This window comes from Pleurodeles waltl, unplaced genomic scaffold, assembly GCF_031143425.1.
Source record: "Pleurodeles waltl isolate 20211129_DDA unplaced genomic scaffold, aPleWal1.hap1.20221129 scaffold_183, whole genome shotgun sequence".
In the NCBI taxonomy this organism is placed as follows: Eukaryota; Metazoa; Chordata; class Amphibia; order Caudata; family Salamandridae; genus Pleurodeles; species Pleurodeles waltl.
The window spans coordinates 111269-138943 of record NW_027149889.1 but is presented as its reverse complement, the minus strand read 5'-3'; the positions used below and the strand labels follow the sequence as shown (position 1 = coordinate 138943).

Genomic DNA, 27675 nt, shown 5'->3' with positions numbered 1-27675 from the left:
TGGGGAGAACAAATGATTTGTTAAACCTTCCATTTGAAGGTGATCTAAGCAGAATGAAGCAAAACAACAGCAGCGCCAATCAGCCGATTTCTTGGAGTCCACGGTTTAGGAGTTTACTTAGAAGGAGACTGTAAAAGAGTTTTAAAATTAGGGACCTATTGGAAGAGTCACTGTTTATGCAAATTGAAGGGTCAGAAGGGAGATGCGTCATTAAGATCTGTAAAAATCCATCTCTGGCAGCGGTGGGATTTGAACCCACGCCTCCAAAGAGACTGGAGCCTTAATCCAGCGCCTTAGACCGCTCGGCCACGCTACCTGTTGCTCTCAGTGTGTCTGTGCACTTCATGAGCACCGTAACCCTGAGTCTCCTCACTTAGTGTGGAAAGTCGAGTTGATAAACCATTTCATGGACATGATTACAATGTCGGGAGGGTGATGTGGTAATTGAAGGTTATCTCTCTTACTCAGTCACTGCACAAGTCTTCTCCCACCTGCTCGGACCTAGTGCAATCACCTTAAAAGACAACACTCTCCGAGCAATGACTTCCAACCAAGGTATAAGCACCTGCTCTACATAGGCAATGTGACTCCATCATTTTCTAATGAAACAAGTGTTCATACTGGTGGGCTCATTTCTTTGGGTGGGATCTAATGAATGAGCAGTTCATTCAAAAATAACTGAGGAGTTGCACGTATTCATGACATCAGCCCTATTGCCGCACCCAGTCTCCCCAACATACTGTTTAGCTTTCCAGTGACGTCATGTCTTGTGTGGCCTATTCACATTCCGCTGTTAATATTTTTTAGCCAATAGAATTTCACAGGCTCCCGTCTTTGAGCTCACATTGAAAAGGCACAAGTCCCAAAATGCAACCGGGTGCTGTTTAAAACTCCAGCACTGGTGGGCGGTGCCCCAGGTGACATGGGGTCCACCTGGATGCCCTGACTGCCTTTTCACGTGACAGTCACAGACACACACAGGACAGAGGTTCAAAAGCTATTCTGAAAGAAGTAAGGACAACAGGCCCACGTGAAACTAAACTTTTTAAATAGATGATTTTTGTTTCTATTGACCTGGTTCTCACTCGTTCTGCGCGCCAAGTCAAATGTAAATGAGCCCCGCAATAAAAATGCACAGAGGATGGTAAAATTCACTTCACTCTGCGCTCGTTGATGCTGAGAGCATGGTTGTCAGCCCGCACGCTTGTTATTTTGATGTGGAATTACTTGATTGCTTTGTGATAATTTTAATTACTCCGAATTGCAAGCTCCCCTACCCCAGTAATAATGTTTGAGGTATTGCTTCCCTACCACACCAACAAGGCCACCCTCTGACCAAGTCCTTTGCCTCTCTTCAGAACTACCATAAGCCCCTCCATGCACTAGGAACTTTTTGCTTGACGACCATCTAGGCGTCCTTGGAATATTGATATTTAGAAGTAACAATGTTTGTTTATTTTAACTAACTGACCTTTTTAGGGTCTCGCTTGATAGACTCTGTAGTATTCAGTAAAGGGCTTGGAGCCCGCATGTCTCTCACCATTTTTTTATTTATGTGGCACTCTTCTTTACAGTTTCCTAATTCATCAAGGCATGTCTTGCATCATTTCCGTTCCTCTCTGTAGAGCAGCGACCAAGCGTTGATTGATTCAGCTTAATCAGTGCCTGACCGCTGCTCCCCACCTGATCAAGGTACTATTTTTTCCTTTTACCTTCTAGTGCCCTGCAAACAGAAGGCTTGTGACTGGCAAAAACATGCCCAGCAGGACAAACAAAACTGTTAAGTTTTAAATTTAAATCGAACTTTCTTTTATTTTGCCAAATCGTCTTTTCCCACGTTCCACGCATGTTTTCTTTTGCTTTTGTTCGTGGGCACTCTTCTCAAAAGATGACGATTAGCTTGTTTAAAATATTGCAAATCAACAGTGTTTCTTTATTATGTGTAAATTCTGAAATTAATCTTTAACACATAATCCTGCGGTACACTTCAATCCACCCCACTCCAATCTTCCCCACTACAATCCACCCCATCCAGACCACTTCACCCACACTAATCCACCTCACTCCAGTCCAAATCACTCACCCGAATCCAATCCACTCTAACTCATCCTACTCCAATCCTCTCCACCCACCCCAAGCAAATCTGTCTCACTCCAATGTGCCCCACTATAATAAAAAACAATCTGCACCACTCCAAAACAATCTGTCCCACTTCGATCCAAAACAATCTGCCCCACTCCACTTCAAAACAATCTCCCCTACTCCAATTCAAAACAATCTACCCCACTGCAATCTGCTGCACTCCAATCAAAAACAAACTACCACACTGCAATCCAAAACAATCTGCCATACTGCAATCGAAAACAATCTGTCCCACCCAAGGCAGTGGTGGCTGGTGCACTTTGAAAGGAGTTGGTGGGAGGGAAAAATAGTTCATCTGAAGCTAAGTGAAGAAATTGGAATAAAATAGTGCATTTTAACCCCTTCGCTGCCAGCCTTTTCCCCCTCAGGTGCCAGGCATTTTTTTGGCTATTTGGGGCAGGGCGCGCTTAGGCCCTCATAGATTTTTGTCCACATAAGCTATCCACGCCAAATTTGCGTCCTTTTTTTCCAACATCCTAGGGATTCTAGAGGTACCCAGACTTTGTGGGTTCCCCTGAAGGAGACCAAGAAATTAGCCAAAATACAGTAAAAATTTTGTTTTAAAAAAGAAAAAAATGGAAAAAAGGGCTGGAGAAGAAGGCTTGTGGTTTTTGTCCCTGAAATTGGCATCAACAAAGGGTTTGCACTGCTAAAATCACCAGCTTCCCAGCTTTCAGGGACAGGCAGACTTGAATCAGAAAACCCAATTTTTCAACACAATTTTGGCATTTTACTGGGACATACCCCATTTTTACGATTTTGTGTGCTTTTAGCCTCCTTCCAGTCAGTGACAGAAATGGGTGTGAAACCAATGCTGGGTGTCAGTAACCTAAACATTTTTTAAAAGAAGACAACATTCTGAATTCAGCAATGGGTAACTTGTGTAGATCTTACAAGTGTTTCCTACAGAAAATAACAACTGAAATAAAAAAAAAATATTGAAATTGAGAAGAAAAAAACAGCCATTTTCCTCTACGTTTTACTCTGTAACTTTTTTCTGCAATGTCAGATTTTTGAAAGCAATATACCATTACGCCTGCTGGACTCTTCTGGTTGCGGGGATATATAGGGCTTGTAGGTTCATCAAGAACCCTAGGTATCCAGAGAAAATAAATGAGCTGCACCTTGCAGTGGGTTTTCATTCTATACCGGGTATACTGCAATTAATTTGCCGAAGTATATAGAGTGAAAAATAGGTATCAAGAAAACCTTTCTATTTCCAAAATGGGCACAAGATAAGGAGTGAAGGAGCAGTGGTTATTTGCACATCTCTGAATTCTGGGGTGCCCACACTAGCATGCAAATTAAAGGGCATTTCTCAAATAGACGTCTTTTTTACACACTGTCTTATATTTGGAAGGAAAAAATTTAGATAAAGACAAGGGGCAGTAACTCTTGTTTTGCTATTCTATGTTTCCCCAAGTCTCCCGATAACATTTTTTACCTCACTTGTGTGGGTAGGCCTAGCGCCCGCGACAGGAAGTGCCCCAAAACACAACGTGGACACATCAAATTTTCCCAAAGAAAACCAAAACCTAGGTAAAAGACATTGTCATTTGCAACGCCAATAGCTCTAACTCTCACAAATGTGAGACCTTTCGCATTGCAAATGCTTGTTTTTTTGTGCAGGCAAGTGTGCGTGGAGCCTGCTTTGGTTCTTAAGACCTCAGACCTAAAGCAAAGCTTAGACAGAAACATAGCAATGTGCCCTTTGCACACAGTTAGAGATCCTACTAAATGGAGTCATATATAGGTCTGCACGGCCATTTTGCACAATTTTGTTGTGATATAAAGTTTCGGTAGAGCTCAATGAGAGCTGGTAGTTATGGCCGAGTGGTTAAGGTGATGGGCTTGAAATCCTTTGGGGGTTCCCTGCACGGGTTTGAATCCTGCTGACTACCTCTGTTGTTTATTTTAAACCTGATTTTTAAAATAACTGTGAAGAACACATTTACCAACTTTATTTGGGAAGATAGATAATTTACTTTAAATCTTTATTTAACAGAGGTTCGATTTTATTTTGCAGAGAGAAGAGCGGGTGACCGCGTGGGGAGAACAAATGATTTGTTAAACCTTCCATTTGAAGGTGATCTAAGCAGAATGAAGCAAAACAACAGCAGCGCCAATCAGCCGATTTCTTGGAGTCCACGGTTTAGGAGTTTACTTAGAAGGAGACTGTAAAAGAGTTTTAAAATTAGGGACCTATTGGTAGAGTCACTGTTTATGCAAATTGAAGGGTCAGAAGGGAGATGCGTCATTAAGATCTGTAAAAATCCATCTCTGGCAGCGGTGGGATTTGAACCCACGCCTCCAAAGAGACTGGAGCCTTAATCCAGCGCCTTAGACCGCTCGGCCACGCTACCTGTTGCTCTCAGTGTGTCTGTGCACTTCATGAGCACCGTAACCCTGAGTCTCCTCACTTAGTGTGGAAAGTCGAGTTGATAAACCATTTCATGGACATGATTACAATGTCGGGAGGGTGATGTGGTAATTGAAGGTTATCTCTCTTACTCAGTCACTGCACAAGTCTTCTCCCACCTGCTCGGACCTAGTGCAATCACCTTAAAAGACAACACTCTCCGAGCAATGACTTCCAACCAAGGTATAAGCACCTGCTCAACATAGGCAATGTGACTCCATCATTTTCTAATGAAACAAGTGTTCATACTGGTGGGCTCATTTCTTAGGGTGGGATCTAATGAATGAGCAGTTCATTCAAAAATAACTGAGGAGTTGCACGTATTCATGACATCAGCCCTATTGCCGCACCCAGTCTCCCCAACATACTGTTTAGCTTTCCAGTGACGTCATGTCTTGTGTGGCCTATTCACATTCCGCTGTTAATATTTTTTAGCCAATAGAATTTCACAGGCTCCCGTCTTTGAGCTCACATTGAAAAGGCACAAGTCCCAAAATGCAACCGGGTGCTGTTTAAAACTCCAGCACTGGTGGGCGGTGCCCCAGGAGACATGGGGTCCACCTGGATGCCCTGACTGCCTTTTCACGTGACAGTCACAGACACACACAGGACAGAGGTTCAAAAGCTATTCTGAAAGAAGTAAGCACAACAGGCCCACGTGAAACTAAACTTTTTAAATAGATGATTTTTGTTTCTATTGACCTGGTTCTCACTCGTTCTGCGCGCCAAGTCAAATGTAAATGAGCCTCGCAATAAAAATGCACAGAGGATGGTAAAATTCACTTCACTCTGCGCTCGTTGATGCTGAGAGCATGGTTGTCAGCCCGCACGCTTGTTATTTTGATGTGGAATTACTTGATTGCTTTGTGATAATTTTAATTACTCCGAATTGCAAGCTCCCCTACCCCAGTAATAACGTTTGAGGTATTGCTTCCCTACCACACCAACAAGGCCACCCTCTGACCAAGTCCTTTGCCTCTCTTCAGAACTACCATAAGCCCCTCCATGCACTAGGAACTTTTTGCTTGACGACCATCTAGGCGTCCTTGGAATATTGATATTTAGAAGTAACAATGTTTGTTTATTTTAACTAACTGACCTTTTTAGGGTCTCGCTTGATAGACTCTGTAGTATTCAGTAAAGGGCTTGGAGCCCGCATGTCTCTCACCATTTTTTTATTTATGTGGCACTCTTCTTTACAGTTTCCTAATTCATCAAGGCATGTCTTGCATCATTTCCGTTCCTCTCTGTAGAGCAGCGACCAAGCGTTGATTGATTCAGCTTAATCAGTGCCTGACCGCTGCTCCCCACCTGATCAAGGTACTATTTTTTCCTTTTACCTTCTAGTGCCCTGCAAACAGAAGGCTTGTGACTGGCAAAAACATGCCCAGCAGGACAACCAAAACTGTTAAGTTTTAAATTTAAATCGAACTTTCTTTTATTTTGCCAAATCGTCTTTTCCCACGTTCCACGCATGTTTTCTTTTGCTTTTGTTCGTGGGCACTCTTCTCAAAAGATGACGATTAGCTCGTTTAAAATATTGCAAATCAACAGTGTTTCTTTATTATGTGTAAATTCTGAAATTAATCTTTAACACATAATCCTGCGGTACACTTCAATCCACCCCACTCCAATCTTCCCCACTACAATCCACCCCATCCAGACCACTTCACCCACACTAATCCACCTCACTCCAGTCCAAATCACTCACCCGAATCCAATCCACTCTAACTCATCCTACTCCAATCCTCTCCACCCACCCCAAGCAAATCTGTCTCACTCCAATGTGCCCCACTATAATAAAAAACAATCTGCACCACTCCAAAACAATCTGTCCCACTTCGATCCAAAACAATCTGCCCCACTCCACTTCAAAACAATCTCCCCTACTCCAATTCAAAACAATCTACCCCACTGCAATCTGCTGCACTCCAATCAAAAACAAACTACCACACTGCAATCCAAAACAATCTGCCATACTGCAATCGAAAACAATCTGTCCCACCCAAGGCAGTGGTGGCTGGTGCACTTTGAAAGGAGTTGGTGGGAGGGAAAAATAGTTCATCTGAAGCTAAGTGAAGAAATTGGAATAAAATAGTGCATTTTAACCCCTTCGCTGCCAGCCTTTTCCCCCTCAGGTGCCAGGCATTTTTTTGGCTATTTGGGGCAGGGCGCGCTTAGGCCCTCATAGATTTTTGTCCACATAAGCTATCCACGCCAAATTTGCGTCCTTTTTTTCCAACATCCTAGGGATTCTAGAGGTACCCAGACTTTGTGGGTTCCCCTGAAGGAGACCAAGAAATTAGCCAAAATACAGTAAAAATGTTGTTTTAAAAAAGAAAAAAATGGAAAAAAGGGCTGGAGAAGAAGGCTTGTGGTTTTTGTCCCTGAAATTGGCATCAACAAAGGGTTTGCACTGCTAAAATCACCAGCTTCCCAGCTTTCAGGGACAGGCAGACTTGAATCAGAAAACCCAATTTTTCAACACAATTTTGGCATTTTACTGGGACATACCCCATTTTTACGATTTTGTGTGCTTTTAGCCTCCTTCCAGTCAGTGACAGAAATGGGTGTGAAACCAATGCTGGGTCCCAGTAACCTAAACATTTTTGAAAAGAAGACAACATTCTGAATTCAGCAATGGGTAACTTGTGTAGATCTTACAAGTGTTTCCTACAGAAAATAACAACTGAAATAAAAAAAAAATATTGAAATTGAGAAGAAAAAAACAGCCATTTTCCTCTACGTTTTACTCTGTAACTTTTTTCTGCAATGTCAGATTTTTGAAAGCAATATACCATTACGCCTGCTGGACTCTTCTGGTTGCGGGGATATATAGGGCTTGTAGGTTCATCAAGAACCCTAGGTATCCAGAGAAAATAAATGAGCTGCACCTTGCAGTGGGTTTTCATTCTATACCGGGTATACTGCAATTAATTTGCCGAAGTATATAGAGTGAAAAATAGGTATCAAGAAAACCTTTCTATTTCCAAAATGGGCACAAGATAAGGAGTGAAGGAGCAGTGGTTATTTGCACATCTCTGAATTCTGGGGTGCCCACACTAGCATGCGAATTAAAGGGCATTTCTCAAATAGACGTCTTTTTTACACACTGTCTTATATTTGGAAGGAAAAAATGTAGATAAAGACAAGGGGCAGTAACTCTTGTTTTGCTATTCTATGTTTCCCCAAGTCTCCCGATAACATTTTTTACCTCACTTGTGTGGGTAGGCCTAGCGCCCGCGACAGGAAGTGCCCCAAAACACAACGTGGACACATCAAATTTTCCCGAAGAAAACCAAAACCTAGGTAAAAGACATTGTCATTTGCAACGCCAATAGCTCTAACTCTCACAAATGTGAGACCTTTCGCATTGCAAATGCTTGTTTTTTTGTGCAGGCAAGTGTGCGTGGAGCCTGCTTTGGTTCTTAAGACCTCAGACCTAAAGCAAAGCTTAGACAGAAACATAGCAATGTGCCCTTTGCACACAGTTAGAGATCCTACTAAATGGAGTCATATATAGGTCTGCACGGCCATTTTGCACAATTTTGTTGTGATATAAAGTTTCGGTAGAGCTCAATGAGAGCTGGTAGTTATGGCCGAGTGGTTAAGGTGATGGGCTTGAAATCCTTTGGGGGTTCCCTGCACGGGTTTGAATCCTGCTGACTACCTCTGTTGTTTATTTTAAACCTGATTTTTAAAATAACTGTGAAGAACACATTTACCAACTTTATTTGGGAAGATAGATAATTTACTTTAAATCTTTATTTAACAGAGGTTCGATTTTATTTTGCAGAGAGAAGAGCGGGTGACCGCGTGGGGAGAACAAATGATTTGTTAAACCTTCCATTTGAAGGTGATCTAAGCAGAATGAAGCAAAACAACAGCAGCGCCAATCAGCCGATTTCTTGGAGTCCACGGTTTAGGAGTTTACTTAGAAGGAGACTGTAAAAGAGTTTTAAAATTAGGGACCTATTGGTAGAGTCACTGTTTATGCAAATTGAAGGGTCAGAAGGGAGATGCGTCATTAAGATCTGTAAAAATCCATCTCTGGCAGCGGTGGGATTTGAACCCACGCCTCCAAAGAGACTGGAGCCTTAATCCAGCGCCTTAGACCGCTCGGCCACGCTACCTGTTGCTCTCAGTGTGTCTGTGCACTTCATGAGCACCGTAACCCTGAGTCTCCTCACTTAGTGTGGAAAGTCGAGTTGATAAACCATTTCATGGACATGATTACAATGTCGGGAGGGTGATGTGGTAATTGAAGGTTATCTCTCTTACTCAGTCACTGCACAAGTCTTCTCCCACCTGCTCGGACCTAGTGCAATCACCTTAAAAGACAACACTCTCCGAGCAATGACTTCCAACCAAGGTATAAGCACCTGCTCTACATAGGCAATGTGACTCCATCATTTTCTAATGAAACAAGTGTTCATACTGGTGGGCTCATTTCTTTGGGTGGGATCTAATGAATGAGCAGTTCATTCAAAAATAACTGAGGAGTTGCACGTATTCATGACATCAGCCCTATTGCCGCACCCAGTCTCCCCAACATACTGTTTAGCTTTCCAGTGACGTCATGTCTTGTGTGGCCTATTCACATTCCGCTGTTAATATTTTTTAGCCAATAGAATTTCACAGGCTCCCGTCTTTGAGCTCACATTGAAAAGGCACAAGTCCCAAAATGCAACCGGGTGCTGTTTAAAACTCCAGCACTGGTGGGCGGTGCCCCAGGTGACATGGGGTCCACCTGGATGCCCTGACTGCCTTTTCACGTGACAGTCACAGACACACACAGGACAGAGGTTCAAAAGCTATTCTGAAAGAAGTAAGGACAACAGGCCCACGTGAAACTAAACTTTTTAAACAGATGATTTTTGTTTCTATTGACCTGGTTCTCACTCGTTCTGCGCGCCAAGTCAAATGTAAATGAGCCCCGCAATAAAAATGCACAGAGGATGGTAAAATTCACTTCACTCTGCGCTCGTTGATGCTGAGAGCATGGTTGTCAGCCCGCACGCTTGTTATTTTGATGTGGAATTACTTGATTGCTTTGTGATAATTTTAATTACTCCGAATTGCAAGCTCCCCTACCCCAGTAATAATGTTTGAGGTATTGCTTCCCTACCACACCAACAAGGCCACCCTCTGACCAAGTCCTTTGCCTCTCTTCAGAACTACCATAAGCCCCTCCATGCACTAGGAACTTTTTGCTTGACGACCATCTAGGCGTCCTTGGAATATTGATATTTAGAAGTAACAATGTTTGTTTATTTTAACTAACTGACCTTTTTAGGGTCTCGCTTGATAGACTCTGTAGTATTCAGTAAAGGTCTTGGAGCCCGCATGTCTCTCACCATTTTTTTATTTATGTGGCACTCTTCTTTACAGTTTCCTAATTCATCAAGGCATGTCTTGCATCATTTCCGTTCCTCTCTGTAGAGCAGCGACCAAGCGTTGATTGATTCAGCTTAATCAGTGCCTGACCGCTGCTCCCCACCTGATCAAGGTACTATTTTTTCCTTTTACCTTCTAGTGCCCTGCAAACAGAAGGCTTGTGACTGGCAAAAACATGCCCAGCAGGACAACCAAAACTGTTAAGTTTTAAATTTAAATCGAACTTTCTTTTATTTTGCCAAATCGTCTTTTCCCACGTTCCACGCATGTTTTCTTTTGCTTTTGTTCGTGGGCACTCTTCTCAAAAGATGACGATTAGCTCGTTTAAAATATTGCAAATCAACAGTGTTTCTTTATTATGTGTAAATTCTGAAATTAATCTTTAACACATAATCCTGCGGTACACTTCAATCCACCCCACTCCAATCTTCCCCACTACAATCCACCCCATCCAGACCACTTCACCCACACTAATCCACCTCACTCCAGTCCAAATCACTCACCCGAATCCAATCCACTCTAACTCATCCTACTCCAATCCTCTCCACCCACCCCAAGCAAATCTGTCTCACTCCAATGTGCCCCACTATAATAAAAAACAATCTGCACCACTCCAAAACAATCTGTCCCACTTCGATCCAAAACAATCTGCCCCACTCCACTTCAAAACAATCTCCCCTACTCCAATTCAAAACAATCTACCCCACTGCAATCTGCTGCACTCCAATCAAAAACAAACTACCACACTGCAATCCAAAACAATCTGCCATACTGCAATCGAAAACAATCTGTCCCACCCAAGGCAGTGGTGGCTGGTGCACTTTGAAAGGAGTTGGTGGGAGGGAAAAATAGTTCATCTGAAGCTAAGTGAAGAAATTGGAATAAAATAGTGCATTTTAACCCCTTCGCTGCCAGCCTTTTCCCCCTCAGGTGCCAGGCATTTTTTTGGCTATTTGGGGCAGGGCGCGCTTAGGCCCTCATAGATTTTTGTCCACATAAGCTATCCACGCCAAATTTGCGTCCTTTTTTTCCAACATCCTAGGGATTCTAGAGGTACCCAGACTTTGTGGGTTCCCCTGAAGGAGACCAAGAAATTAGCCAAAATACAGTAAAAATTTTGTTTTAAAAAAGAAAAAAATGGAAAAAAGGGCTGGAGAAGAAGGCTTGTGGTTTTTGTCCCTGAAATTGGCATCAACAAAGGGTTTGCACTGCTAAAATCACCAGCTTCCCAGCTTTCAGGGACAGGCAGACTTGAATCAGAAAACCCAATTTTTCAACACAATTTTGGCATTTTACTGGGACATACCCCATTTTTACGATTTTGTGTGCTTTTAGCCTCCTTCCAGTCAGTGACAGAAATGGGTGTGAAACCAATGCTGGGTCCCAGTAACCTAAACATTTTTTAAAAGAAGACAACATTCTGAATTCAGCAATGGGTAACTTGTGTAGATCTTACAAGTGTTTCCTACAGAAAATAACAACTGAAATAAAAAAAAAATATTGAAATTGAGAAGAAAAAAACAGCCATTTTCCTCTACGTTTTACTCTGTAACTTTTTTCTGCAATGTCAGATTTTTGAAAGCAATATACCATTACGCCTGCTGGACTCTTCTGGTTGCGGGGATATATAGGGCTTGTAGGTTCATCAAGAACCCTAGGTATCCAGAGAAAATAAATGAGCTGCACCTTGCAGTGGGTTTTCATTCTATACCGGGTATACTGCAATTAATTTGCCGAAGTATATAGAGTGAAAAATAGGTATCAAGAAAACCTTTCTATTTCCAAAATGGGCACAAGATAAGGAGTGAAGGAGCAGTGGTTATTTGCACATCTCTGAATTCTGGGGTGCCCACACTAGCATGCGAATTAAAGGGCATTTCTCAAATAGACGTCTTTTTTACACACTGTCTTATATTTGGAAGGAAAAAATGTAGATAAAGACAAGGGGCAGTAACTCTTGTTTTGCTATTCTATGTTTCCCCAAGTCTCCCGATAACATTTTTTATCTCACTTGTGTGGGTAGGCCTAGCGCCCGCGACAGGAAGTGCCCCAAAACACAACGTGGACACATCAAATTTTCCCGAAGAAAACCAAAACCTAGGTAAAAGACATTGTCATTTGCAACGCCAATAGCTCTAACTCTCACAAATGTGAGACCTTTCGCATTGCAAATGCTTGTTTTTTTGTGCAGGCAAGTGTGCGTGGAGCCTGCTTTGGTTCTTAAGACCTCAGACCTAAAGCAAAGCTTAGACAGAAACATAGCAATGTGCCCTTTGCACACAGTTAGAGATCCTACTAAATGGAGTCATATATAGGTCTGCACGGCCATTTTGCACAATTTTGTTGTGATATAAAGTTTCGGTAGAGCTCAATGAGAGCTGGTAGTTATGGCCGAGTGGTTAAGGTGATGGGCTTGAAATCCTTTGGGGGTTCCCTGCACGGGTTTGAATCCTGCTGACTACCTCTGTTGTTTATTTTAAACCTGATTTTTAAAATAACTGTGAAGAACACATTTACCAACTTTATTTGGGAAGATAGATAATTTACTTTAAATCTTTATTTAACAGAGGTTCGATTTTATTTTGCAGAGAGAAGAGCGGGTGACCGCGTGGGGAGAACAAATGATTTGTTAAACCTTCCATTTGAAGGTGATCTAAGCAGAATGAAGCAAAACAACAGCAGCGCCAATCAGCCGATTTCTTGGAGTCCACGGTTTAGGAGTTTACTTAGAAGGAGACTGTAAAAGAGTTTTAAAATTAGGGACCTATTGGTAGAGTCACTGTTTATGCAAATTGAAGGGTCAGAAGGGAGATGCGTCATTAAGATCTGTAAAAATCCATCTCTGGCAGCGGTGGGATTTGAACCCACGCCTCCAAAGAGACTGGAGCCTTAATCCAGCGCCTTAGACCGCTCGGCCACGCTACCTGTTGCTCTCAGTGTGTCTGTGCACTTCATGAGCACCGTAACCCTGAGTCTCCTCACTTAGTGTGGAAAGTCGAGTTGATAAACCATTTCATGGACATGATTACAATGTCGGGAGGGTGATGTGGTAATTGAAGGTTATCTCTCTTACTCAGTCACTGCACAAGTCTTCTCCCACCTGCTCGGACCGAGTGCAATCACCTTAAAAGACAACACTCTCCGAGCAATGACTTCCAACCAAGGTATAAGCACCTGCTCTACATAGGCAATGTGACTCCATCATTTTCTAATGAAACAAGTGTTCATACTGGTGGGCTCATTTCTTTGGGTGGGATCTAATGAATGAGCAGTTCATTCAAAAATAACTGAGGAGTTGCACGTATTCATGACATCAGCCCTATTGCCGCACCCAGTCTCCCCAACATACTGTTTAGCTTTCCAGTGACGTCATGTCTTGTGTGGCCTATTCACATTCCGCTGTTAATATTTTTTAGCCAATAGAATTTCACAGGCTCCCGTCTTTGAGCTCACATTGAAAAGGCACAAGTCCCAAAATGCAACCGGGTGCTGTTTAAAACTCCAGCACTGGTGGGCGGTGCCCCAGGTGACATGGGGTCCACCTGGATGCCCTGACTGCCTTTTCACGTGACAGTCACAGACACACACAGGACAGAGGTTCAAAAGCTATTCTGAAAGAAGTAAGGACAACAGGCCCACGTGAAACTAAACTTTTTAAATAGATGATTTTTGTTTCTATTGACCTGGTTCTCACTCGTTCTGCGCGCCAAGTCAAATGTAAATGAGCCCCGCAATAAAAATGCACAGAGGATGGTAAAATTCACTTCACTCTGCGCTCGTTGATGCTGAGAGCATGGTTGTCAGCCCGCACGCTTGTTATTTTGATGTGGAATTACTTGATTGCTTTGTGATAATTTTAATTACTCCGAATTGCAAGCTCCCCTACCCCAGTAATAATGTTTGAGGTATTGCTTCCCTACCACACCAACAAGGCCACCCTCTGACCAAGTCCTTTGCCTCTCTTCAGAACTACCATAAGCCCCTCCATGCACTAGGAACTTTTTGCTTGACGACCATCTAGGCGTCCTTGGAATATTGATATTTAGAAGTAACAATGTTTGTTTATTTTAACTAACTGGCCTTTTTAGGGTCTCGCTTGATAGACTCTGTAGTATTCAGTAAAGGGCTTGGAGCCCGCATGTCTCTCACCATTTTTTTATTTATGTGGCACTCTTCTTTACAGTTTCCTAATTCATCAAGGCATGTCTTGCATCATTTCCGTTCCTCTCTGTAGAGCAGCGACCAAGCGTTGATTGATTCAGCTTAATCAGTGCCTGACCGCTGCTCCCCACCTGATCAAGGTACTATTTTTTCCTTTTACCTTCTAGTGCCCTGCAAACAGAAGGCTTGTGACTGGCAAAAACATGCCCAGCAGGACAAACAAAACTGTTAAGTTTTAAATTTAAATCGAACTTTCTTTTATTTTGCCAAATCGTCTTTTCCCACGTTCCACGCATGTTTTCTTTTGCTTTTGTTCGTGGGCACTCTTCTCAAAAGATGATGATTAGCTTGTTTAAAATATTGCAAATCAACAGTGTTTCTTTATTATGTGTAAATTCTGAAATTAATCTTTAACACATAATCCTGCGGTACACTTCAATCCACCCCACTCCAATCTTCCCCACTACAATCCACCCCATCCAGACCACTTCACCCACACTAATCCACCTCACTCCAGTCCAAATCACTCACCCGAATCCAATCCACTCTAACTCATCCTACTCCAATCCTCTCCACCCACCCCAAGCAAATCTGTCTCACTCCAATGTGCCCCACTATAATAAAAAACAATCTGCACCACTCCAAAACAATCTGTCCCACTTCGATCCAAAACAATCTGCCCCACTCCACTTCAAAACAATCTCCCCTACTCCAATTCAAAACAATCTACCCCACTGCAATCTGCTGCACTCCAATCAAAAACAAACTACCACACTGCAATCCAAAACAATCTGCCATACTGCAATCGAAAACAATCTGTCCCACCCAAGGCAGTGGTGGCTGGTGCACTTTGAAAGGAGTTGGTGGGAGGGAAAAATAGTTCATCTGAAGCTAAGTGAAGAAATTGGAATAAAATAGTGCATTTTAACCCCTTCGCTGCCAGCCTTTTCCCCCTCAGGTGCCAGGCATTTTTTTGGCTATTTGGGGCAGGGCGCGCTTAGGCCCTCATAGATTTTTGTCCACATAAGCTATCCACGCCAAATTTGCGTCCTTTTTTTCCAACATCCTAGGGATTCTAGAGGTACCCAGACTTTGTGGGTTCCCCTGAAGGAGACCAAGAAATTAGCCAAAATACAGTAAAAATTTTGTTTTAAAAAAGAAAAAAATGGAAAAAAGGGCTGGAGAAGAAGGCTTGTGGTTTTTGTCCCTGAAATTGGCATCAACAAAGGGTTTGCACTGCTAAAATCACCAGCTTCCCAGCTTTCAGGGACAGGCAGACTTGAATCAGAAAACCCAATTTTTCAACACAATTTTGGCATTTTACTGGGACATACCCCATTTTTACGATTTTGTGTGCTTTTAGCCTCCTTCCAGTCAGTGACAGAAATGGGTGTGAAACCAATGCTGGGTCCCAGTAACCTAAACATTTTTGAAAAGAAGACAACATTCTGAATTCAGCAATGGGTAACTTGTGTAGATCTTACAAGTGTTTCCTACAGAAAATAACAACTGAAATAAAAAAAAAATATTGAAATTGAGAAGAAAAAAACAGCCATTTTCCTCTACGTTTTACTCTGTAACTTTTTTCTGCAATGTCAGATTTTTGAAAGCAATATACCATTACGCCTGCTGGACTCTTCTGGTTGCGGGGATATATAGGGCTTGTAGGTTCATCAAGAACCCTAGGTATCCAGAGAAAATAAATGAGCTGCACCTTGCAGTGGGTTTTCATTCTATACCGGGTATACTGCAATTAATTTGCCAAAGTATATAGAGTGAAAAATAGGTATCAAGAAAACCTTTCTATTTCCAAAATGGGCACAAGATAAGGAGTGAAGGAGCAGTGGTTATTTGCACATCTCTGAATTCTGGGGTGCCCACACTAGCATGCGAATTAAAGGGCATTTCTCAAATAGACGTCTTTTTTACACACTGTCTTATATTTGGAAGGAAAAAATGTAGATAAAGACAAGGGGCAGTAACTCTTGTTTTGCTATTCTATGTTTCCCCAAGTCTCCCGATAACATTTTTTACCTCACTTGTGTGGGTAGGCCTAGCGCCCGCGACAGGAAGTGCCCCAAAACACAACGTGGACACATCAAATTTTCCCAAAGAAAACCAAAACCTAGGTAAAAGACATTGTCATTTGCAACGCCAATAGCTCTAACTCTCACAAATGTGAGACCTTTCGCATTGCAAATGCTTGTTTTTTTGTGCAGGCAAGTGTGCGTGGAGCCTGCTTTGGTTCTTAAGACCTCAGACCTAAAGCAAAGCTTAGACAGAAACATAGCAATGTGCCCTTTGCACACAGTTAGAGATCCTACTAAATGGAGTCATATATAGGTCTGCACGGCCATTTTGCACAATTTTGTTGTGATATAAAGTTTCGGTATAGCTCAATGAGAGCTGGTAGTTATGGCCGAGTGGTTAAGGTGATGGGCTTGAAATCCTTTGGGGGTTCCCTGCACGGGTTTGAATCCTGCTGACTACCTCTGTTGTTTATTTTAAACCTGATTTTTAAAATAACTGTGAAGAACACATTTACCAACTTTATTTGGGAAGATAGATAATTTACTTTAAATCTTTATTTAACAGAGGTTCGATTTTATTTTGCAGAGAGAAGAGCGGGTGACCGCGTGGGGAGAACAAATTATTTGTTAAACCTTCCATTTGAAGGTGATCTAAGCAGAATGAAGCAAAACAACAGCAGCGCCAATCAGCCGATTTCTTGGAGTCCACGGTTTAGGAGTTTACTTAGAAGGAGACTGTAAAAGAGTTTTAAAATTAGGGACCTATTGGTAGAGTCACTGTTTATGCAAATTGAAGGGTCAGAAGGGAGATGCGTCATTAAGATCTGTAAAAATCCATCTCTGGCAGCGGTGGGATTTGAACCCACGCCTCCAAAGAGACTGGAGCCTTAATCCAGCGCCTTAGACCGCTCGGCCACGCTACCTGCTGCTCTCAGTGTGTCTGTGCACTTGATGAGCACCGCAACCCTGAGCCTCCTCACTGAGTGTGGAAAGTCGAGTTGATAAACCATTTCATGGACATGATTACAATGTCGGGAGGGTGATGTGGTAATTGAAGGTTATCTCTCTTACTCAGTCACTGCACAAGTCTTCTCCCACCTGCTCGGACCTAGTGCAATCACCTTAAAAGACAACACTCTCCGAGCAATGACTTCCAACCAAGGTATAAGCACCTGCTCTACATAGGCAATGTGACTCCATCATTTTCTAATGAAACAAGTGTTCATACTGGTGGGCTCATTTCTTAGGGTGGGATCTAATGAATGAGCAGTTCATTCAAAAATAACTGAGGAGTTGCACGTATTCATGACATCAGCCCTATTGCCGCACCCAGTCTCCCCAACATACTGTTTAGCTTTCCAGTGACGTCATGTCTTGTGTGGCCTATTCACATTCCGCTGTTAATATTTTTTAGCCAATAGAATTTCACAGGCTCCCGTCTTTGAGCTCACATTGAAAAGGCACAAGTCCCAAAATGCAACCGGGTGCTGTTTAAAACTCCAGCACTGGTGGGCGGTGCCCCAGGTGACATGGGGTCCACCTGGATGCCCTGACTGCCTTTTCACGTGACAGTCACAGACACACACAGGACAGAGGTTCAAAAGCTATTCTGAAAGAAGTAAGCACAACAGGCCCACGTGAAACTAAACTTTTTAAATAGATGATTTTTGTTTCTATTGACCTGGTTCTCACTCGTTCTGCGCGCCAAGTCAAATGTAAATGAGCCCCGCAATAAAAATGCACAGAGGATGGTAAAATTCACTTCACTCTGCGCTCGTTGATGCTGAGAGCATGGTTGTCAGCCCGCACGCTTGTTATTTTGATGTGGAATTACTTGATTGCTTTGTGATAATTTTAATTACTCCGAATTGCAAGCTCCCCTACCCCAGTAATAACGTTTGAGGTATTGCTTCCCTACCACACCAACAAGGCCACCCTCTGACCAAGTCCTTTGCCTCTCTTCAGAACTACCATAAGCCCCTCCATGCACTAGGAACTTTTTGCTTGACGACCATCTAGGCGTCCTTGGAATATTGATATTTAGAAGTAACAATGTTTGTTTATTTTAACTAACTGACCTTTTTAGGGTCTCGCTTGATAGACTCTGTAGTATTCAGTAAAGGTCTTGGAGCCCGCATGTCTCTCACCATTTTTTTATTTATGTGGCACTCTTCTTTACAGTTTCCTAATTCATCAAGGCATGTCTTGCATCATTTCCGTTCCTCTCTGTAGAGCAGCGACCAAGCGTTGATTGATTCAGCTTAATCAGTGCCTGACCGCTGCTCCCCACCTGATCAAGGTACTATTTTTTCCTTTTACCTTCTAGTGCCCTGCAAACAGAAGGCTTGTGACTGGCAAAAACATGCCCAGCAGGACAACCAAAACTGTTAAGTTTTAAATTTAAATCGAACTTTCTTTTATTTTGCCAAATCGTCTTTTCCCACGTTCCACGCATGTTTTCTTTTGCTTTTGTTCGTGGGCACTCTTCTCAAAAGATGACGATTAGCTCGTTTAAAATATTGCAAATCAACAGTGTTTCTTTATTATGTGTAAATTCTGAAATTAATCTTTAACACATAATCCTGCGGTACACTTCAATCCACCCCACTCCAATCTTCCCCACTACAATCCACCCCATCCAGACCACTTCACCCACACTAATCCACCTCACTCCAGTCCAAATCACTCACCCGAATCCAATCCACTCTAACTCATCCTACTCCAATCCTCTCCACCCACCCCAAGCAAATCTGTCTCACTCCAATGTGCCCCACTATAATAAAAAACAATCTGCACCACTCCAAAACAATCTGTCCCACTTCGATCCAAAACAATCTGCCCCACTCCACTTCAAAACAATCTCCCCTACTCCAATTCAAAACAATCTACCCCACTGCAATCTGCTGCACTCCAATCAAAAACAAACTACCACACTGCAATCCAAAACAATCTGCCATACTGCAATCGAAAACAATCTGTCCCACCCAAGGCAGTGGTGGCTGGTGCACTTTGAAAGGAGTTGGTGGGAGGGAAAAATAGTTCATCTGAAGCTAAGTGAAGAAATTGGAATAAAATAGTGCATTTTAACCCCTTCGCTGCCAGCCTTTTCCCCCTCAGGTGCCAGGCATTTTTTTGGCTATTTGGGGCAGGGCGCGCTTAGGCCCTCATAGATTTTTGTCCACATAAGCTATCCACGCCAAATTTGCGTCCTTTTTTTCCAACATCCTAGGGATTCTAGAGGTACCCAGACTTTGTGGGTTCCCCTGAAGGAGACCAAGAAATTAGCCAAAATACAGTAAAAATTTTGTTTTAAAAAAGAAAAAAATGGAAAAAAGGGCTGGAGAAGAAGGCTTGTGGTTTTTGTCCCTGAAATTGGCATCAACAAAGGGTTTGCACTGCTAAAATCACCAGCTTCCCAGCTTTCAGGGACAGGCAGACTTGAATCAGAAAACCCAATTTTTCAACACAATTTTGGCATTTTACTGGGACATACCCCATTTTTACGATTTTGTGTGCTTTTAGCCTCCTTCCAGTCAGTGACAGAAATGGGTGTGAAACCAATGCTGGGTCCCAGTAACCTAAACATTTTTTAAAAGAAGACAACATTCTGAATTCAGCAATGGGTAACTTGTGTAGATCTTACAAGTGTTTCCTACAGAAAATAACAACTGAAATAAAAAAAAAATATTGAAATTGAGAAGAAAAAAACAGCCATTTTCCTCTACGTTTTACTCTGTAACTTTTTTCTGCAATGTCAGATTTTTGAAAGCAATATACCATTACGCCTGCTGGACTCTTCTGGTTGCGGGGATATATAGGGCTTGTAGGTTCATCAAGAACCCTAGGTATCCAGAGAAAATAAATGAGCTGCACCTTGCAGTGGGTTTTCATTCTATACCGGGTATACTGCAATTAATTTGCCGAAGTATATAGAGTGAAAAATAGGTATCAAGAAAACCTTTCTATTTCCAAAATGGGCACAAGATAAGGAGTGAAGGAGCAGTGGTTATTTGCACATCTCTGAATTCTGGGGTGCCCACACTAGCATGCGAATTAAAGGGCATTTCTCAAATAGACGTCTTTTTTACACACTGTCTTATATTTGGAAGGAAAAAATGTAGATAAAGACAAGGGGCAGTAACTCTTGTTTTGCTATTCTATGTTTCCCCAAGTCTCCCGATAACATTTTTTACCTCACTTGTGTGGGTAGGCCTAGCGCCCGCGACAGGAAGTGCCCCAAAACACAACGTGGACACATCAAATTTTCCCGAAGAAAACCAAAACCTAGGTAAAAGACATTGTCATTTGCAACGCCAATAGCTCTAACTCTCACAAATGTGAGACCTTTCGCATTGCAAATGCTTGTTTTTTTGTGCAGGCAAGTGTGCGTGGAGCCTGCTTTGGTTCTTAAGACCTCAGACCTAAAGCAAAGCTTAGACAGAAACATAGCAATGTGCCCTTTGCACACAGTTAGAGATCCTACTAAATGGAGTCATATATAGGTCTGCACGGCCATTTTGCACAATTTTGTTGTGATATAAAGTTTCGGTAGAGCTCAATGAGAGCTGGTAGTTATGGCCGAGTGGTTAAGGTGATGGGCTTGAAATCCTTTGGGGGTTCCCTGCACGGGTTTGAATCCTGCTGACTACCTCTGTTGTTTATTTTAAACCTGATTTTTAAAATAACTGTGAAGAACACATTTACCAACTTTATTTGGGAAGATAGATAATTTACTTTAAATCTTTATTTAACAGAGGTTCGATTTTATTTTGCAGAGAGAAGAGCGGGTGACCGCGTGGGGAGAACAAATGATTTGTTAAACCTTCCATTTGAAGGTGATCTAAGCAGAATGAAGCAAAACAACAGCAGCGCCAATCAGCCGATTTCTTGGAGTCCACGGTTTAGGAGTTTACTTAGAAGGAGACTGTAAAAGAGTTTTAAAATTAGGGACCTATTGGTAGAGTCACTGTTTATGCAAATTGAAGGGTCAGAAGGGAGATGCGTCATTAAGATCTGTAAAAATCCATCTCTGGCAGCGGTGGGATTTGAACCCACGCCTCCAAAGAGACTGGAGCCTTAATCCAGCGCCTTAGACCGCTCGGCCACGCTACCTGTTGCTCTCAGTGTGTCTGTGCACTTCATGAGCACCGTAACCCTGAGTCTCCTCACTTAGTGTGGAAAGTCGAGTTGATAAACCATTTCATGGACATGATTACAATGTCGGGAGGGTGATGTGGTAATTGAAGGTTATCTCTCTTACTCAGTCACTGCACAAGTCTTCTCCCACCTGCTCGGACCTAGTGCAATCACCTTAAAAGACAACACTCTCCGAGCAATGACTTCCAACCAAGGTATAAGCACCTGCTCTACATAGGCAATGTGACTCCATCATTTTCTAATGAAACAAGTGTTCATACTGGTGGGCTCATTTCTTTGGGTGGGATCTAATGAATGAGCAGTTCATTCAAAAATAACTGAGGAGTTGCACGTATTCATGACATCAGCCCTATTGCCGCACCCAGTCTCCCCAACATACTGTTTAGCTTTCCAGTGACGTCATGTCTTGTGTGGCCTATTCACATTCCGCTGTTAATATTTTTTAGCCAATAGAATTTCACAGGCTCCCGTCTTTGAGCTCACATTGAAAAGGCACAAGTCCCAAAATGCAACCGGGTGCTGTTTAAAACTCCAGCACTGGTGGGCGGTGCCCCAGGTGACATGGGGTCCACCTGGATGCCCTGACTGCCTTTTCACGTGACAGTCACAGACACACACAGGACAGAGGTTCAAAAGCTATTCTGAAAGAAGTAAGGACAACAGGCCCACGTGAAACTAAACTTTTTAAACAGATGATTTTTGTTTCTATTGACCTGGTTCTCACTCGTTCTGCGCGCCAAGTCAAATGTAAATGAGCCCCGCAATAAAAATGCACAGAGGATGGTAAAATTCACTTCACTCTGCGCTCGTTGATGCTGAGAGCATGGTTGTCAGCCCGCACGCTTGTTATTTTGATGTGGAATTACTTGATTGCTTTGTGATAATTTTAATTACTCCGAATTGCAAGCTCCCCTACCCCAGTAATAATGTTTGAGGTATTGCTTCCCTACCACACCAACAAGGCCACCCTCTGACCAAGTCCTTTGCCTCTCTTCAGAACTACCATAAGCCCCTCCATGCACTAGGAACTTTTTGCTTGACGACCATCTAGGCGTCCTTGGAATATTGATATTTAGAAGTAACAATGTTTGTTTATTTTAACTAACTGACCTTTTTAGGGTCTCGCTTGATAGACTCTGTAGTATTCAGTAAAGGGCTTGGAGCCCGCATGTCTCTCACCATTTTTTTATTTATGTGGCACTCTTCTTTACAGTTTCCTAATTCATCAAGGCATGTCTTGCATCATTTCCGTTCCTCTCTGTAGAGCAGCGACCAAGCGTTGATTGATTCAGCTTAATCAGTGCCTGACCGCTGCTCCCCACCTGATCAAGGTACTATTTTTTCCTTTTACCTTCTAGTGCCCTGCAAACAGAAGGCTTGTGACTGGCAAAAACATGCCCAGCAGGACAACCAAAACTGTTAAGTTTTAAATTTAAATCGAACTTTCTTTTATTTTGCCAAATCGTCTTTTCCCACGTTCCACGCATGTTTTCTTTTGCTTTTGTTCGTGGGCACTCTTCTCAAAAGATGACGATTAGCTCGTTTAAAATATTGCAAATCAACAGTGTTTCTTTATTATGTGTAAATTCTGAAATTAATCTTTAACACATAATCCTGCGGTACACTTCAATCCACCCCACTCCAATCTTCCCCACTACAATCCACCCCATCCAGACCACTTCACCCACACTAATCCACCTCACTCCAGTCCAAATCACTCACCCGAATCCAATCCACTCTAACTCATCCTACTCCAATCCTCTCCACCCACCCCAAGCAAATCTGTCTCACTCCAATGTGCCCCACTATAATAAAAAACAATCTGCACCACTCCAAAACAATCTGTCCCACTTCGATCCAAAACAATCTGCCCCACTCCACTTCAAAACAATCTCCCCTACTCCAATTCAAAACAATCTACCCCACTGCAATCTGCTGCACTCCAATCAAAAACAAACTACCACACTGCAATCCAAAACAATCTGCCATACTGCAATCGAAAACAATCTGTCCCACCCAAGGCAGTGGTGGCTGGTGCACTTTGAAAGGAGTTGGTGGGAGGGAAAAATAGTTCATCTGAAGCTAAGTGAAGAAATTGGAATAAAATAGTGCATTTTAACCCCTTCGCTGCCAGCCTTTTCCCCCTCAGGTGCCAGGCATTTTTTTGGCTATTTGGGGCAGGGCGCGCTTAGGCCCTCATAGATTTTTGTCCACATAAGCTATCCACGCCAAATTTGCGTCCTTTTTTTCCAACATCCTAGGGATTCTAGAGGTACCCAGACTTTGTGGGTTCCCCTGAAGGAGACCAAGAAATTAGCCAAAATACAGTAAAAATTTTGTTTTAAAAAAGAAAAAAATGGTAAAAAGGGCTGGAGAAGAAGGCTTGTGGTTTTTGTCCCTGAAATTGGCATCAACAAAGGGTTTGCACTGCTAAAATCACCAGCTTCCCAGCTTTCAGGGACAGGCAGACTTGAATCAGAAAACCCAATTTTTCAACACAATTTTGGCATTTTACTGGGACATACCCCATTTTTACGATTTTGTGTGCTTTTAGCCTCCTTCCAGTCAGTGACAGAAATGGGTGTGAAACCAATGCTGGGTCCCAGTAACCTAAACATTTTTGAAAAGAAGACAACATTCTGAATTCAGCAATGGGTAACTTGTGTAGATCTTACAAGTGTTTCCTACAGAAAATAACAACTGAAATAAAAAAAAAAATATTGAAATTGAGAAGAAAAAAACAGCCATTTTCCTCTACGTTTTACTCTGTAACTTTTTTCTGCAATGTCAGATTTTTGAAAGCAATATACCATTACGCCTGCTGGACTCTTCTGGTTGCGGGGATATATAGGGCTTGTAGGTTCATCAAGAACCCTAGGTATCCAGAGAAAATAAATGAGCTGCACCTTGCAGTGGGTTTTCATTCTATACCGGGTATACTGCAATTAATTTGCCGAAGTATATAGAGTGAAAAATAGGTATCAAGAAAACCTTTCTATTTCCAAAATGGGCACAAGATAAGGAGTGAAGGAGCAGTGGTTATTTGCACATCTCTGAATTCTGGGGTGCCCACACTAGCATGCGAATTAAAGGGCATTTCTCAAATAGACGTCTTTTTTACACACTGTCTTATATTTGGAAGGAAAAAATGTAGATAAAGACAAGGGGCAGTAACTCTTGTTTTGCTATTCTATGTTTCCCCAAGTCTCCCGATAACATTTTTTACCTCACTTGTGTGGGTAGGCCTAGCGCCCGCGACAGGAAGTGCCCCAAAACACAACGTGGACACATCAAATTTTCCCGAAGAAAACCAAAACCTAGGTAAAAGACATTGTCATTTGCAACGCCAATAGCTCTAACTCTCACAAATGTGAGACCTTTCGCATTGCAAATGCTTGTTTTTTTGTGCAGGCAAGTGTGCGTGGAGCCTGCTTTGGTTCTTAAGACCTCAGACCTAAAGCAAAGCTTAGACAGAAACATAGCAATGTGCCCTTTGCACACAGTTAGAGATCCTACTAAATGGAGTCATATATAGGTCTGCACGGCCATTTTGCACAATTTTGTTGTGATATAAAGTTTCGGTAGAGCTCAATGAGAGCTGGTAGTTATGGCCGAGTGGTTAAGGTGATGGGCTTGAAATCCTTTGGGGGTTCCCTGCACGGGTTTGAATCCTGCTGACTACCTCTGTTGTTTATTTTAAACCTGATTTTTAAAATAACTGTGAAGAACACATTTACCAACTTTATTTGGGAAGATAGATAATTTACTTTAAATCTTTATTTAACAGAGGTTCGATTTTATTTTGCAGAGAGAAGAGCGGGTGACCGCGTGGGGAGAACAAATGATTTGTTAAACCTTCCATTTGAAGGTGATCTAAGCAGAATGAAGCAAAACAACAGCAGCGCCAATCAGCCGATTTCTTGGAGTCCACGGTTTAGGAGTTTACTTAGAAGGAGACTGTAAAAGAGTTTTAAAATTAGGGACCTATTGGAAGAGTCACTGTTTATGCAAATTGAAGGGTCAGAAGGGAGATGCGTCATTAAGATCTGTAAAAATCCATCTCTGGCAGCGGTGGGATTTGAACCCACGCCTCCAAAGAGACTGGAGCCTTAATCCAGCGCCTTAGACCGCTCGGCCACGCTACCTGTTGCTCTCAGTGTGTCTGTGCACTTCATGAGCACCGTAACCCTGAGTCTCCTCACTTAGTGTGGAAAGTCGAGTTGATAAACCATTTCATGGACATGATTACAATGTCGGGAGGGTGATGTGGTAATTGAAGGTTATCTCTCTTACTCAGTCACTGCACAAGTCTTCTCCCACCTGCTCGGACCTAGTGCAATCACCTTAAAAGACAACACTCTCCGAGCAATGACTTCCAACCAAGGTATAAGCACCTGCTCTACATAGGCAATGTGACTCCATCATTTTCTAATGAAACAAGTGTTCATACTGGTGGGCTCATTTCTTTGGGTGGGATCTAATGAATGAGCAGTTCATTCAAAAATAACTGAGGAGTTGCACGTATTCATGACATCAGCCCTATTGCCGCACCCAGTCTCCCCAACATACTGTTTAGCTTTCCAGTGACGTCATGTCTTGTGTGGCCTATTCACATTCCGCTGTTAATATTTTTTAGCCAATAGAATTTCACAGGCTCCCGTCTTTGAGCTCACATTGAAAAGGCACAAGTCCCAAAATGCAACCGGGTGCTGTTTAAAACTCCAGCACTGGTGGGCGGTGCCCCAGGTGACATGGGGTCCACCTGGATGCCCTGACTGCCTTTTCACGTGACAGTCACAGACACACACAGGACAGAGGTTCAAAAGCTATTCTGAAAGAAGTAAGGACAACAGGCCCACGTGAAACTAAACTTTTTAAATAGATGATTTTTGTTTCTATTGACCTGGTTCTCACTCGTTCTGCGCGCCAAGTCAAATGTAAATGAGCCCCGCAATAAAAATGCACAGAGGATGGTAAAATTCACTTCACTCTGCGCTCGTTGATGCTGAGAGCATGGTTGTCAGCCCGCACGCTTGTTATTTTGATGTGGAATTACTTGATTGCTTTGTGATAATTTTAATTACTCCGAATTGCAAGCTCCCCTACCCCAGTAATAATGTTTGAGGTATTGCTTCCCTACCACACCAACAAGGCCACCCTCTGACCAAGTCCTTTGCCTCTCTTCAGAACTACCATAAGCCCCTCCATGCACTAGGAACTTTTTGCTTGACGACCATCTAGGCGTCCTTGGAATATTGATATTTAGAAGTAACAATGTTTGTTTATTTTAACTAACTGACCTTTTTAGGGTCTCGCTTGATAGACTCTGTAGTATTCAGTAAAGGGCTTGGAGCCCGCATGTCTCTCACCATTTTTTTATTTATGTGGCACTCTTCTTTACAGTTTCCTAATTCATCAAGGCATGTCTTGCATCATTTCCGTTCCTCTCTGTAGAGCAGCGACCAAGCGTTGATTGATTCAGCTTAATCAGTGCCTGACCGCTGCTCCCCACCTGATCAAGGTACTATTTTTTCCTTTTACCTTCTAGTGCCCTGCAAACAGAAGGCTTGTGACTGGCAAAAACATGCCCAGCAGGACAAACAAAACTGTTAAGTTTTAAATTTAAATCGAACTTTCTTTTATTTTGCCAAATCGTCTTTTCCCACGTTCCACGCATGTTTTCTTTTGCTTTTGTTCGTGGGCACTCTTCTCAAAAGATGACGATTAGCTTGTTTAAAATATTGCAAATCAACAGTGTTTCTTTATTATGTGTAAATTCTGAAATTAATCTTTAACACATAATCCTGCGGTACACTTCAATCCACCCCACTCCAATCTTCCCCACTACAATCCACCCCATCCAGACCACTTCACCCACACTAATCCACCTCACTCCAGTCCAAATCACTCACCCGAATCCAATCCACTCTAACTCATCCTACTCCAATCCTCTCCACCCACCCCAAGCAAATCTGTCTCACTCCAATGTGCCCCACTATAATAAAAAACAATCTGCACCACTCCAAAACAATCTGTCCCACTTCGATCCAAAACAATCTGCCCCACTCCACTTCAAAACAATCTCCCCTACTCCAATTCAAAACAATCTACCCCACTGCAATCTGCTGCACTCCAATCAAAAACAAACTACCACACTGCAATCCAAAACAATCTGCCATACTGCAATCGAAAACAATCTGTCCCACCCAAGGCAGTGGTGGCTGGTGCACTTTGAAAGGAGTTGGTGGGAGGGAAAAATAGTTCATCTGAAGCTAAGTGAAGAAATTGGAATAAAATAGTGCATTTTAACCCCTTCGCTGCCAGCCTTTTCCCCCTCAGGTGCCAGGCATTTTTTTGGCTATTTGGGGC

General features: G+C 42.6%; 7 non-coding genes across 7 annotated transcripts; all 7 read right to left on the bottom strand.

The window, feature by feature from the left end:
* Nucleotides 1-234: 234 nt before the first annotated feature.
* On the bottom strand, nucleotides 235-316 carry TRNAL-AAG (transfer RNA leucine (anticodon AAG)). The gene has a single exon. It is a non-coding gene; the product is annotated as a tRNA-Leu (tRNA).
* Nucleotides 317-4423: 4107 nt separating this feature from the next.
* TRNAL-AAG (transfer RNA leucine (anticodon AAG)) lies at nucleotides 4424-4505 on the bottom strand. Its single transcript has one exon. It is a non-coding gene; the product is annotated as a tRNA-Leu (tRNA).
* A 4107-nt stretch (nucleotides 4506-8612) lies between these two features.
* Nucleotides 8613-8694, bottom strand: TRNAL-AAG (transfer RNA leucine (anticodon AAG)). Its single transcript has one exon. It is a non-coding gene; the product is annotated as a tRNA-Leu (tRNA).
* Nucleotides 8695-12801: 4107 nt separating this feature from the next.
* On the bottom strand, nucleotides 12802-12883 carry TRNAL-AAG (transfer RNA leucine (anticodon AAG)). Its single transcript has one exon. It is a non-coding gene; the product is annotated as a tRNA-Leu (tRNA).
* Nucleotides 12884-16990: 4107 nt separating this feature from the next.
* On the bottom strand, nucleotides 16991-17072 carry TRNAL-AAG (transfer RNA leucine (anticodon AAG)). Its single transcript has one exon. It is a non-coding gene; the product is annotated as a tRNA-Leu (tRNA).
* A 4107-nt stretch (nucleotides 17073-21179) lies between these two features.
* On the bottom strand, nucleotides 21180-21261 carry TRNAL-AAG (transfer RNA leucine (anticodon AAG)). The gene has a single exon. It is a non-coding gene; the product is annotated as a tRNA-Leu (tRNA).
* A 4108-nt stretch (nucleotides 21262-25369) lies between these two features.
* On the bottom strand, nucleotides 25370-25451 carry TRNAL-AAG (transfer RNA leucine (anticodon AAG)). Its single transcript has one exon. It is a non-coding gene; the product is annotated as a tRNA-Leu (tRNA).
* Between the last annotated feature and the right edge of the window lie 2224 nt (nucleotides 25452-27675).